Below are 14,789 nucleotides of genomic sequence, written 5' to 3'. Positions count from 1 at the left end.
GGATTCTCCATTGAGCAGTGGTTGGACCCAATGACCCTGAAGATCCCTTCCAACTCTATGATTGAATGAAACTGAACAACTCCAGTCAGAGAGTAAAGGGGTTCACTCAATGGAGAAGGGCGGGGGAGCGAGAGGAGAGAAATCTCCTGAAGCTGCCCCGTCCACTGCTTGCTGCTCTGTGAGCAAGCCAGTGAGGACACACAGGGATGAGTGTCGGGCATCGTTTGTCTGACATTCGCCCCGTCTAAATGGACCCTTAAAAAGGCTGAGCCATCATTCCTCTGAGTGAGCGCATCACAGCAGAAAGTCAACCTCTCCTCCCATTCACCACCTCCCCAATGTATTGACCTCAGTGCTGGTAACGCTAAAATCTTACAAATGCGCTGTGCACCCCTCTGGCCTCATCTTTCTTGCACATGTGCAGTAAAGTGAGGAGTATATACCTTGACTTCGCCAGCGCACTGCATATACACTAGAAAGCGAGGCCAGAGGAGCACATGGTGCGTTTGTGAGATTTCAGTGCTAACACATAGAAGGATGCCACAAGTGGAAAGAGAGGCCGGGTTTCTGCTGGGATGTGCTAACTCGGAGGGATGATGGTGCTGTCTCGTTGACTGGAGACAGCGCATTTGCATACTGGGTATGCAAAGAACAAAGCAAGAATTTTTGGTAATGCTAAATGGCTGTGTTATATGTATAACCATGCGTGACCTGCTTGTGTCATGCTCCATAAGACTACAGTGGCTGATTTAAAATGTTTTCTTCTGTTCCCTTTAAGGACAGTGCAGGTCCTCTAGGGTGAGAGGCTCTTTGTAACCGCTTTCGCAATTTTCGTAAAGGTACATGGGAATTTCTGAACTGCAGAACCCCTTTAACGAGGTTGTACCACAATTACAAGTTATCCCCTATCTAACTGGATAGGGATAACTTGTTGATCGCTGGAGGTCTCACTGACGAGTTCCCCACTGATCCCGAGAACAAGATCCCATGCTGCATATCCTCCACACTATGGGGATTAGTACACCCTCCACCACAGTGAGGAGAACGAATGGAGCACTCGTCATGCAAGTGCACCAATGCTCCATCCATTTTCAATGTGCCTGTGGAGATACCCAAGTGGCAAGCGCTCCGGTATTTTCATCAGTCCCATTGAAATGAATAGAGCACCAACCGCGCATGCTCAGCCAATGCTCCATTCACAGTGATGTTACTGCGAAGGAAAAAGTGACCTCCACAGTGACAGGCAGAGCGGAACACAGGAGTCCTGTTTTCGAACTTGGCTGGAGTTTTAGCTTTGAGACCCCAACCGATCAGCAAGTTATCCCCATCCTCTAAAAAGGGATAATTTTGTAATTGTGGTGCAACCCTTTTAAGGCTCTTTCAAATACAGGATGGGCCATGAAAGTATCCCAGCAGCACCCCACTCTTATGAACGCTGTCTGAAAGAAAATCTGTCTTGATTGCCCATAACAACCAATCACAGCGCAGCTTTTAATTTTGCTCTGCAATATTATACATGAAAGCTGATTTTTTTTGCTATACACAACAAAGTCAGATTTTTTTTTAGATAGCTTCCTTAAGAGCGTGGTCTTGGGATCAGAGGCGGACTACTTTTCCATGGCCCACCCTATATATCCCATGATATAAAAAATGCAAATGAAATATATGGATATAAAAATGCTAATTCTGAAAAACACGTTTTCTTGAATAAAATTTCCCTTTTTTCACTTGTCTGTTTTCAACATTTTTCATACACAAATGACATTTTCTCAACAGGCATGCACCTCAGAAGATAATTGCACAAAATTAAACATGTTTGCCCTTTCTACTCAGTCTGTCCTCACCAAAGACTTATCTTTTATATATAGAAACACATACCTACATTTTTTGACAGCCTGGTAGCTATAAAGGTCAGCTGGTTGTCAATTCAGCGGTTAAACCTGATAAAGTGTACGGAAATCCGGCAATGATATTTAATTAGGAGTGGATGGCACTGTCTATAGGGAATTATATTTTCCAAGGTTTAAGCTGCGTCCGCCTTGGTAAGGATTCTGTTTTCTATTGCGCAATTCTAAGACACCCACAGCGACTAAAATATATATGATGGTGAATTCATCATTTCAATATTTTAAAATACTAGGATATATTCTCTGGAGACAGTGCATTAAAAGTAACTGCTGCCTGCATTGCATTTAATGATATATAGAATTGCAGATTTAGTGCTAAAATGGTTTTCTAAAAGACCATAACCCATCATATTATCACTTACAGTTTAATGTGCACCTATCATTTCTTTTTATTTTAAGAGGTTCTGAATTCTGGACTCTTTAAAGGGAACCTGTCACCAGAAAATTAGTTTTAGATCCTCTACCCTAATGTAATGGAGTATGGGAGAATAGAACACACCAATTCCTGAACACAGTAAAACAAATTAAAGGGAACCAAACATGAGCGTGGTGGCTTTCTGTATTAAAGTTAAATCCAATTAAAAGTTTATTAACTTCAAGAGTAAAAAAACTTTAAATTCTGAATACACAACTTTAAACATAGACTCAAATTCCACTTTACAAAAAAAAAGTCCATTCACTTAAGGAATGACTCTACCGTGGCTCTTAATAGGAAGACCACGACCAAACAATCTTAGCTTCTTAAAAGAACCAACAATAGGACACTTCTAGCTGACAGACAGACCCCCACCGTGGCATCCATTTTTAACCCTACCCCCATATCATTACGTGTCCCCTCCACCAACAACAAGTCATGATAGGTTATATCATTAGCCAATCCACTGGCCATCATTTTGTGGGCAAATCTGGCAGAAAAGCCGGAAAAACTCCCACCCAAGCAAACAGCAGGGTTCCACAGGGATGTTCATACTCCCATGTGGATTCCTCCTTAAAGTCCAGGATCTGTGCATTACACAATCAGTTCACATATGGTTGAATCTAAATAAAGTCATTTAGTATTAACTGAAATTCTTAGTCTACAGTTAGCACGCCCAGTATGCAAATATGCAACTTGGAGTTAAAGAGGTGGCATTATCAGTCCTTCAAGTCAGTGCATCACATAGGAAACCCTGGCCTCTTCTTGACTTCACCAGTATTCTGCGCATGCTCCAGAAGATGTGGCAGCAGGGGCACACAGTGCATGTGTGATATTTCACTGCTATGAGTGCTGGTGTTCTTACACAGTGGTATCAGCAAGAGGGAGAAGATGTCTTTACCTATGTAACACTTCTAATCACTGAAAATGTATCCACATATCAAAAACAATGCCTTTACTGATATTCATTAAAACACATGCACATAGGAAGAGGAGAACATACAGATAATATCAATACCAATAATCCATTAATAAAAACATATACTTGTCACTGATACTGACTCACAGTTTGCAGGTCCCATAAAGACTCACAATACATCCACATATAAAAGTTAATCAGCAGGAGGCCAGGCAAAAAAAGACACTGGTGCTCTATCCCTAGTAGTACCCTATACTGTTATCTGCCTACTGGAGAGCATCCACCCTAATAAGGAAGACCCCACTCAAAGGAACGGTGACTGGCCCAAGTTAAAGAACTAATAAAGTTCTCTTAAGCCAGTAAGATACCAATATATCCTTATACGTCCCAACAAGTTTCCCCCTGCAGATATTAAATAGGGTTCATCAGGCGATCAACATAACAAAGAGGTGAAGGTAAAAGCATTACCACCAACATAACAGTGACATCTAGATAACTGACATGCTCACTAACAATATAGGTGGGGTTTTTAAACCATCATATAGTACAGCCTCTCTCCTAAATCCTCCCTATATGATCAGCGTGTGTGCCAAATGTCTCTTTTAATGACAAGTGTTCCAAGGTGTATACCCCTGAGATAAACATTTGTGTTTATGAGTCCATTGTGCATTCTGGGGGGCTTCAATTCTGTCAGTATGTGCCCAGTAAGAGGGTAAGGTATAGCATAAAAATTTACAAGCCATGTGAGAGTACATCAGGGTGCACACATAAGTTCAGAATTTACGAAGGCACCAGAATTGAGCCCGCAGAATACAGGAAAAATTTATGAGAATTTGTACACCAACCTCTACCTGGACCACCTTAAACCAATGTTACCCTATTCCAGGGCCTCTCTCTCAGAAAACTGTGTCAGTGGCACTATTAGAAAAAAAAAACTGAAAATCCCCCTTAGGTCGCTGCTTGGGCACAACATATTGTGTGTCAAATATAAGGACAAAGATCCTGTCGCAATCACTTTTTGTGTCACAATGTTCTTAAGACAGTTTAGTTATTCATTTAACCCTTTGCAATCCAATTTTGGATTCAGGGCTTCCTAGGGGGCTTTCTCTTTCTGCCATTATACAATGGCGCCATCTGTTGGCTAGAGGCAGTACTGTGGTATGGGACATGCTGGAGAGGCCCCTGACAACAGAGCGGCCAGTAATATACAGTAAGAATACCCTCCTGGACGTCTTCCGACATCGGAGCTGTACAGCTTTCAATCAGAATGTCTTCAGACGTCAGACAGTGGATTGGAAAGGGTTAAACCTCTTAACGACTGCCGATACGTCTTTTGACGGCTAGCAGCATCGGGGTATGTATGAAGAAAGATTGTCTCTTCATACAATGCATCTGCCAGCTGTTTCTTACAGACAACAGCTCCAATAAGCTGCACAGCTCTACAGAGCTGTTAACCCTTTAAATGCTGCTGTTTGGGGGTCTTGTATGGCCCCCTGCGGTGAGATCGTAGGGAGCCATGCAGGTGTCATGGCAGCTGGGGACCTTCAGAAAGGCCCCAGGGCTGTCATGGCAGAATGCCTATCAAGCCATGCCTGTGGGGTGGCTTGATAGACTGCCTGCCTAATCAAAGTATGATGTAATACTATGGCATTACATCATACTACAGGAATGATCGAAGCATCACAAGTTGTTGTCCCCTCTGGAGACTAAAAAAAAAAGTAAAAATAAGATCAATAAAGTTATACTAATTATTAAAAAAAAACATAATAAAGATTTTGTGACCTGGAGATAGGCACTACATAGCACTGTTTAGTTATGGGGACCGATAACATAATAATTGGCCCTACGGGTTTAATCTGAGTCAGTTTACACAAGGGATGCAGGTAATCTAGCAACTGCAAAGGCCGAGCCGAGCACGCTAAAGTGAGGGAGACCACGAGGTTTGCAGAAGGGTTTTCATGGGTGGCTCTATGGTCCCTCCTGATAGTGGCAATAAGAGTGCTCTGCTCAGGAGTTGTGCAGCCACCCAAAGAACGTGCCGTAGTACGCTTAACAGGAAGACCTGTTTTGTCACGCATGATGCCAGTACTCCAACCGGACCCTCAGGATAGAATGCTGAAGAAATAACTGACAGGATTCCAGTAGCTTGTGGTAGTAATCTGGGAGTATGCAGATTTACTAAACTGATATTTGAAACAGTAGAAAATACAATCTCCACAGCGGTACCTGGAAAATGGCACAAGAAGGTATAGTAGTATGCAGTGAATTGAACTCGGTGAAGAATACAGTGATTTTGACTTGATTAAGAACCAACTTCAACGCTCTCTCCTTTCCTTTCTCTGAAACTGATTTGAAAGACAATTTCCCCACTGGTTACTTTAGCTGAAGGGATAAGTGAATTTAACAAAGTGTAGATGAAGCAGAGTGTAGGTGGGTCACTAGACTAGTCCTGGCTTTGATTTCACCAGGTAAACTTTAGACTCACTACTTTGTAGAGGACTAACATCAGAAAGGCTCTCCTCCTCTCTGCTGTGGATCACCAAGGAAGTGGAATGAGACCTTGCTCGACCCTGGGAAGAAATTCGCTGATAACTGCTTTCTCTCTTGTGCAAGTACCTCCTCTGATACGACCTGACTACAACCTCTCCCTCCTGGCTGCAACTCTCCTATCTGCTCACTGTCTCCTCCTTTTATCACCTCTTCTCTTTTCCACATTTTCTCAACTCTTTCCCCTTTGCATAGGGACTTGTATTATTGTTTTACCACCCTTTGACTCTGCACCAGTGAGTATAAAGTTGACTATCAGCCAATAGGACACCAGCTGACCTCAGGGCTAAGCTCTAGGCTTTGTGGAGAGAAAGGGGAAAAACAGGGTCTCTCCTACGGATGGAAACTTCTATGTCTAAGGACGGCACATAGACAGGTGTGACAGGACAAATGTCCGTTTGAATGCTCTGTAGGACTCGCTGGGCCACTAGACAACCAGTTAGGATGTATTTATCCAGGTACACTAGATAGAAAAAAGCATAGAGACTCAGATTAGGCAGGTAGCCTAGCAACCAGATAGGCTGTGATTGGCTGCAAACAAACTGGTCAGGTGACAGAGGTGATAAATAGCCGGACAATGGTCACAGTGAGTAAGATACACCAGGCAAAGCAAGTACCAAAGAGTAGAGGCAGAATAAGTTTAAGCAATAAGTAAAGAGAGTAAAGAGTAGTGAGAAAAGAGAGGTGCCAGGCAGAGGAGCATCAAGAAGAGGAGCGCCAGGCAGAGAGAGAACGCAAAAAAAAAAGAAGCAACCGACAGGAGAAAAGAAAGTGCCAGGCAGGAGAGAGAAGTGAAAGGAAACAAAGATCAGCAGTAATAGAGAGAGAAAGAGAGAAACAAGACAGAAATCTGAGAAACCGTGAGTAAGTAAAAAAGCTTTGACAGTGAATAGAGGAAAAATAAAATATATGAAGAGATGGAGATAAAGAAATATAAATACAAAGAAGGATAGAGAGAAGAAATCCAGAGTAAGCTCTCAGTATATGGAGTTAGACACAGGTGTCTACATTATTGCAATTTATCTATCAGTTATTACTTAGTGCACCACTGAATGTGATGAAGAAAACTACCCCATCTCACTGCTTTATTTAAAGGGGTTGTCCCGCGCCGAAACGTTTTTTTTTTTTTTTCAATAAGCCCCCCCCGTTCGGCGCGAGACAAACCCGATGCATGTGTTGAAAAAAAAAAACGGATAGTACTTACCCGAATCCCCGCGCTCCGGTGACTTCTTACTTACCTTGCGAAGATGGCCGCCAGGATCTTCACTCTCGGTGGACCGCAGGTCTTCTGTGTGGTCCATTGCCGATTCCAGCCTCCTGATTGGCTGGAATCGGCACACGTGACGGGGCGGAGCTACGAGGAGCAGCTCTCCAGCACGAGCAGCCCCATTCAACACGGAGAAGACCGGACTGCGCAAGCGCGTCTAATCGGGCGATTAGACGCTGAAAATTAGACGGCACCATGGAGACGGGGACGCCAGCAACAGAACAGGTAAGTGAATAACTTCTGTATGGCTCATAATTAATGCACAATGTACATTACAAAGTGCATTAATATGGCCATACAGAAGTGTATACCCCAACTTTGTTTCGCGGGACAACCCCTTTAATAATATTGTGCTTACAACAATTTAAGCAAAATATCTGGCTCTGTGTATTATTCCACACCTCACCACTCACAACTACAAACTGTGCCCAAGGGCACTGGCGTCTGAACAAAACAAATCACAATTAAATGCCAGTCACAAATAATAATAATAAAATTAGCGCTCACCATAGCGCTTTGTGGTGTCACGATAGTGCTTTGTAGCGGTACGACAAAGGTTTAAAAAAAAAAAAAAAAAAGCATTTTGCCATATTTACAATAAAAGAATTTAAATAATAAGACAGCAATAAATATTTAGTATTGCTGCATTCATAAAAGTCTGATCTATCAAAGTAATGCATTACTTACCTCGCACGGTGAACGAAATAAAAATAAAAAGCGGCTAAAATGCGAAAAAAAAATATAATAAAAGCGATCAAAAAGGTTGTATGTATTCCAAAATAGCACCAGCGCAAACTACAGGATGTCCTGAAAAAAATAAGCCCTTGCACAATTGTGTTGACAGAAAAATGAAAAAGCTATTGTGCGCAGAAGATGGTGGCAGAAAATAAATTTTAACCCCTTAATGACGCGGCCCCTTTTCCTTTTTCCATTTTCGTTTTTTCCTCCCCCCTTCAAAAAAATTGTAACTCCTTTATTTATCCATCGACGTCGCTGTATGAGGGCTTGTTTTTTGCGGGACAAGTTGTATTTTAATGGTACTATTTAATGTACCATATAATGTACTGAAAAACTTTTACAAAATTCTAAGTGGAGTAAAATGAAAAAAAACCCGACATTTCGCCATCTTTTAGTGCGTCTTGTTTCTACGGCGCACAAACAGCAAAAAAAATGACATGATAACTTTTTTCTATGGGTCAGTACGATTACTATGATACCAAACTTGTATAGGTTTTTTTTACTATACTCCTCTTTTTTTTTTTCAAAGACATTTAATTTTTCTCAATTATTTTCTGCCGTCATTTTGTGCGCACAATAACTTTTTTACTTTTCCGTCGACATAGTTCAGCAAGGGTTTATTTTTTGAGTACTGTCCTGTAGTTTCTTATACTACCAATTTGGAATACAAACGACTTTTTGATCGCTTTTTATTGCGTTTTTTCTGGGAGACAGGGTAACTAAAAAAGTGTATTTCTGGCGTTCTTTATTTTTTCTTTCGGACGACGTTCACCGTGCGGGAAAAATAATGCACTACTTTGATATATCGGACTTTTACGGACGTGGCGATACCAAATACATATTTTTAATTTATTATTTAGATTTTTTAATAATAGATATGCAAAAGGGGGGTGATTTAAACTTTTGCAACTTTTTTTTTTTTAATTTAAAAAAACTTTATTGATCTTTTTTTTACATTGCTTTGAAGTCCCCATGGGGAACTCGATGCTTTGATCGCTCCTGCAGTATGACGTAATGCTATAGCATTACGTCATACTGCTTTTTCACAGGCAGCCTATGAAGCCACCCCACGGGGATGGCTTCATAGGCAGTCTGTTAAGGCAGCCCTGGGACCTTTCATTAGGCCCACGGCTGCCATGACACCAGCACGGCTCCCCCGATCTCACCGCGGGGGGCCGTGTGGGACCACGGGTGATTTAACCCCTTGAGTGGCGGGTTTCCTACCACCCTGTCGTGTCCACCAGGGCAGGTTTTTTAAAATGGTCTAATAATTGAATTTCAACTAATTTTGCAGTTGCGTCTCAAGAGCCATAACTTTTTCATTTTTCCATTGACATGGCCATATAAGGGCTTGTTTTTTGCGGGACAAGTTGGGATTTTTTTTAAACGGGGGGAGGAAAAAAAGAAATGGGGGAAAAAAGAAAAAAAGGGGCCATGTCATTAAGGGGTTAAATAATGTATTAACTTCCTTCTCTGGGTCATTACGACGCATGGATACCACATGTGTGATTGTATTCTTGATTTTTTACAAAGTAAAGGGAGACCAGTGTTTTTATTATTTTTTTTTATAATTTTTAAACTTTTTTTTTTTTTATTTATTTTTTATTTTAATTTTTTGTCCCTTTAGGGGACTTCCACAGGGACCCATCAGGACCCCCTGATCACATTCCGGGGGTCCGATGGTGACAGCCCTTTACATGCTGCAGTGACAGCCCTTTACATGCTGCAGTCACATAGACTGCAGCATGTAAAGGGTTAACACAGCAGAGATCGGAGGTTTTCTCTGATCTCTGCTGTAAGAGCTAGTACCTAGCTGTCCTCTCACAGCCAAGCACCAAGCTCTCCCTGCCACAGAGACCATCGGCGTGCTTCTGACAAGCCGATGGTCTCTATGGCAACCTGTAAACAAAGCAGGAGGTTGCCGGCACATCGGCAATATCTTTTGCTGGTTTTTCAAAGTCCTGCACTGCTCTATGTGGGTCTGTGCAGGCAGAGCACACTGTCACAGCTTGTGGCATTGTGCTCTGCAGCTCCCATAGTGATACATAGCCCGGAAATCTTCCGGGCTATGTTGCTATGAGCAGTGGAGCTCCTCCCAGAAAATTTCCGGGCGTGCCACTCAAGGGGTTAAATGCCGCTGTCAGAATTTACAGCGGCATTTAAATGGCTAATAGCCGCGATCGGCCACGCACACTGTATGAAGAGAGGTTGCCACGCAACCTCTCTTCATACATACACCGCCGCTCCATGACGTACCTATACGTCATGGAGCGGGAAGGGATTAAATACTGAAGGAACAAGATACACTGAAAATGGCGGTATTTCATTTTTTTCCATTTCTCTCCATTTGGAATTTTTTTAAAGTTTTGCACAAAAGTTTCAATAGCTATTATATATCTGTAACCTACCCGCAGAGTTAGGTCATGTAGGCAACAGGGCATATGGACATAATAAAGGGGAACTCCTACACAGAACTCTACTGTATGAGCTAAAGCCAGAACAGTGGACTAGAGCCATCCTTGCATTACATTTATGGCAGCCATTTGTTTGAATGGCTTATATGTAATGCCACATTTAGTGTTAAGCAACAACTGCAGGGAAAATGTCTGGCTGACAGTGTCTTCCTTTGGCAAAATGCGCTATTTGCCAGGGTTGCTGGAGCAGATTCCATACTTATCAGCTGATCTCTGCGGCACCTGCATTTTGAATCAGGTTTGTCCCAGATATGACAAATCCTATAAAGGGAAGCAAGGGATTTAGAGCAGTATGTAAAAACAGAGCTGAGACCCCCAAAAAGATATTTAAAGGGGTTGTCCCGCGCCGAAACGGTTTTTTTTTTTTTTTTTTAATAGCCCCTCCGTTCGGCGCGAGACAAACCCGCAGGGATAAAAAAAAAAAACAGATAGTACTTACCCGAATCCCCGCGGTCCGGCGTCTTCATACTTACCTTGTGAAGATGGCCGCCGGGATCTTCACCCTCGGTGGACCGCAAGGCTTCTGTGCGGTCCATTGCCGATTCCAGCCTCCTGATTGGCTGGAATCGGCACACGTGACGGGGCAGAGCTACGAGGAGCCGCTCTCCGGCACGAGCGGCCCCATTCAGCAAAGGAGAAGACCGGACTGTGCAAGCGCGTCTAATCGGGCGATTAGACGCTGAAGATTAGACGGCACCATGGAGACGGGGACGCCAGCAACGGAACAGGTAAGTGAATAACTTCTGTATGGCTCATAATTAATGCACAATGTATATTACAAAGTGCATTAATATGGCCATACAGAAGTGCTTACCCCCACTTTGTTTCGCGGGACAACCCCTTTAATACTCAACATTAAAATAATTACTGACCTACTGTAGAACAACAGTAAATAAATAGTGAAAGATTACCGAGGCACCCTACAGTTATACACTAGGGCACATGCAGAATGTAATACATTTGTCAATATGGCCCATGTACAGTTGGTTTATCTGTCTTAGGGGAAAACTATACCAGTCAGACCTAGCATTGTTTTCAAATTCTTTCCTAGACAGAAAAAGGGGCGCAGGGATGTCACAAGTACAGCTTTTCGATGTATTAGCTTAGATACCCGAGTTTCCACTTTTTTATAACAAATTCCAGAAGGCTCAGGTTCAATTTTATTTGTGTGACAGTAACTAAATATTTGGTCCATTTGTCCAATGATAACATTTAGATGTTAATTGTAGTCTTTGTGAGAATCATATTGAAAGCCTTACAGCAACAAATTGGAATAACTTGCTGCCCTTGATGTCTTGGCTCTGTAAGTCTTTTTTAGAACTCAGGTCTGATGTGTTCTGAGGTCTCTGCAGCCCTTGATGTTCTCGCTGTTTCCTTCTATTTCTGAATTCAGGCCTCATGCTGTGCCGAGGTCTCTGCAGCCCTTGATGTCTTAGCTTTTTCCCACTCATTCTTAAGTCTTTGGTCACGTTGTTGACTAGTCTCGCTCGCTTGCAGTAATTTTACTTTCTTTGTTTTGGACTGGACTTATCCGATGAGTTTCCATTTTTATCAGCAGTATTCCAGATCTACCACATATCTAAATTATTCACCATGCTGAATAATGAAGCATCTACTTTTATCATAGATTATGCGATAGGCCTAATTTATTGAAACTGTGTAAAAAAAACTGTTTTCTGCACATTGCAACCAATCATCATTCCTTAAGCTGCTCTAGTAAAATGAAAACTGTGCTGTTGCTATAAGCATTAAGCTGTTGAATCCCCTCAGTCATGAAGTTCATATACGGAGTTTGGTTGAGATCAATCAAGGCATGTTGGAGCTTATGAAGAGCAAACACATACACGCATTTTCATTTTTATATATAAACATGTAGAATTACCTGACTTTGCATGGCTCTATTTCATGTAACTTTTTGATGTTTGTATGTGGTTAAAAACTTTGTTTGTTGGGTTGTTCTACGCAGAAATTTGATGTATCGAAGAGATTTTGAATAAAGGGGTTGACAGGTAACTGGACAACCCCGATTCAATAGAAAGCACTGTATTAATATAATAAAGTGAACTATACTTACCCCCCTGAAGCTGTCTGGATCCAGCGCTGAAGTCCTGCTATTGTTCCAATGATTGTTGTGACACATAATTCTGGCCATTGCAGAATAACACAGTTACCTTTCTTATTGTATTGCACTTTCACATTTTTATCACTTTGGCATCCACTACAGTACTTGCATTCCTTTCAAAATGTTATTTGAGTCTTGATAGTAAATGAAAAGCAATCTATACGAGTCCTGAAACCCTTTAGCTATAGAAGTTTTATTGTGATGGTAAACATCTAGTGTAACTCACTGACACAGCAAAAAATAAAGTAAAAAGTAGAATGCAAACTGCAGACATTGTAAAATTGTGCTTTGTGTAAGGGCCAATTCACATGGCTGTGTGTGCAGGCCTTGTGCTGTCGGTGTATTCCATGGACAGCACATGGCCCCATTATAGCTTATGAAGCTATTCACATGAACAGTTTTTCACATGGATCCATGCAGGACATGCAATGCGGCATGTCCTTAGAACTCAAACAACATAAGGATGGGTTGTGTTTCTCTAGTGGAACTTGCATATAGCCATATGAATCCGTCCGAAAGCTTAATCATCCGATTAAAATGGCTTAACCGATCACCCAAAACTATTTCCTTGAAATAGCGACACACAAATATTGAATTTCTGAACTATTAGCTAAAACAGTGAATTAAAATTGAAATATATCATTCCATGTACTTGGGGTCCTGAGTAGAGATGAGCGAGCATACTCGCTAAGGGCAATTACTCGATCGAGCATTGCCCTTAGAGAGTACCTGCCCGCTCGGAAGAAAAGATTCGGCTGCCGGCGGCGGGCGGGGAGCTGTGGGGGAGAGCGGGGAAGAACGGAGGGGAGATCTCTCTCTCCCTCTCTCTCCTCCTGCTCACCCCTGCTCACCGCTGCAACTCACCTGTCACCCGAGCCGGCAGCCGAACCTTTTCTTCCGAGCGGGGAGATACTCGCTAAGGACAATGCTCACTCGAGCAATAGTCCTTAGTGAGTATGCTCGCTCATCTCTAGTCCTGAGTTGAAATACAACTATATACAACATGTGCATAAGTTTTATGCTTTCATTGTGTTTGGGTGGGTTTCCTCCAAGCTCTCCTATTTAATCCCACATTCCAAAAACATATTGAGAGGTTAATAAGAGTCATATCTGAAGCAGTGGGCACTGAAGCACCCGATAGCTGACCCAGCAATCATCAAGCTTGTGCTTTTACACGGGAGGATCATCACTCAGTGAATAGAGGTGGAGCGGGATGGAGAATGCTCTGGACCACCCTTCTTCATTCACATTATACAGGCTGTCAATCATAGAGGAACAACAGTTCATTTTAAACTGAACAATGCAGCAGCAGACCAATGATGATTTTATGGTCTGTATGAAAGATCCAATCAGTGATTTATCGCTGATCGGTCTTTCACTGCATACATTCACTTGGCACAATTATCGTGCAAACCGCTTGGGCCAACAAACAATTTACACAATAATAGTCCCATGGAAAAAAGTTATAGCTGTATGGTATATAAACTGTGGTTTATATTAAAGGGGTTGTTATGATCTCCTTATAACTCGTTCCTCATTGAGTAGTCTGCATCCACTGTGTCCTCCGATATAACTCAGTCCCCCACTCCAGACTGTGTTTAGAACTGCAGTGAGAGGGTAGAACTCGATCAACCCCTTTAAAGTTCTCTTCTTTTCTAGTGTGTAGTATTAGAATTTAAGTTAACTTAGTGCTTCTAGTTTACTTAGGTTCAGAGGTTAGTGTCAATGTAGCAGTCATCAGTTAATCTTGGTCTGGTGTGTAGTCTTTCTCCTGTAGTGGGGTCACCCTTTTTGGGGGTGGTACTCCATTTGAGGGAGCTGCTGAGGCATTTTTGCCCAAGTTATCTGTGTTCTTCATGCTTAGTCATTCCTTTTCTTGGTATTCATCATTAGATTTAAAAAAGACACGTATCACCAGTTACTGCTTTGATCCCATCTATTTCTCTGTACTTGTCACTTCCAGTTGAGGCAAGCTACTTGTGCCAGACATGAAGAATTTTCAAAATCCTCTTTTCTGCCCAACTACTCTAACCTAAATATCTAAAGATAGCCAGCACTATGACTCTCCCTAGCTATATTAGTGGCATGACATTCTCTAGTCCAAGCTACCAGCTACGATGTCCAAATTGTATGTTCACTACAAATGTTATCAACACTGGTCTTTCCATCATGTCTCGTCAGTAACATGTATCAATCAATATGCTGTTAGGGCTTTTCGGTGACCTTTATGAAACCTTTATTCCTAATATGTCTAGCCCAAAATATATATATATAATGCATACATACATTAATTTAGATTGATTAGTTGGATTGCTTTGCATAGATAAATCAGATTTTTGAATTCTCTTTATTCTGTATAGCACAAATTCTTGTAGGCATTGGAAATCTGCATGCAATACT

The sequence above is a fragment of the Eleutherodactylus coqui genome, chromosome 6 (assembly GCF_035609145.1).
Source record: "Eleutherodactylus coqui strain aEleCoq1 chromosome 6, aEleCoq1.hap1, whole genome shotgun sequence".
NCBI lineage: Eukaryota > Metazoa > Chordata > Amphibia > Anura > Eleutherodactylidae > Eleutherodactylus > Eleutherodactylus coqui.
The sequence above is the reverse complement of the archived record's forward strand: the minus strand, read 5'-3'. Positions refer to the sequence as shown.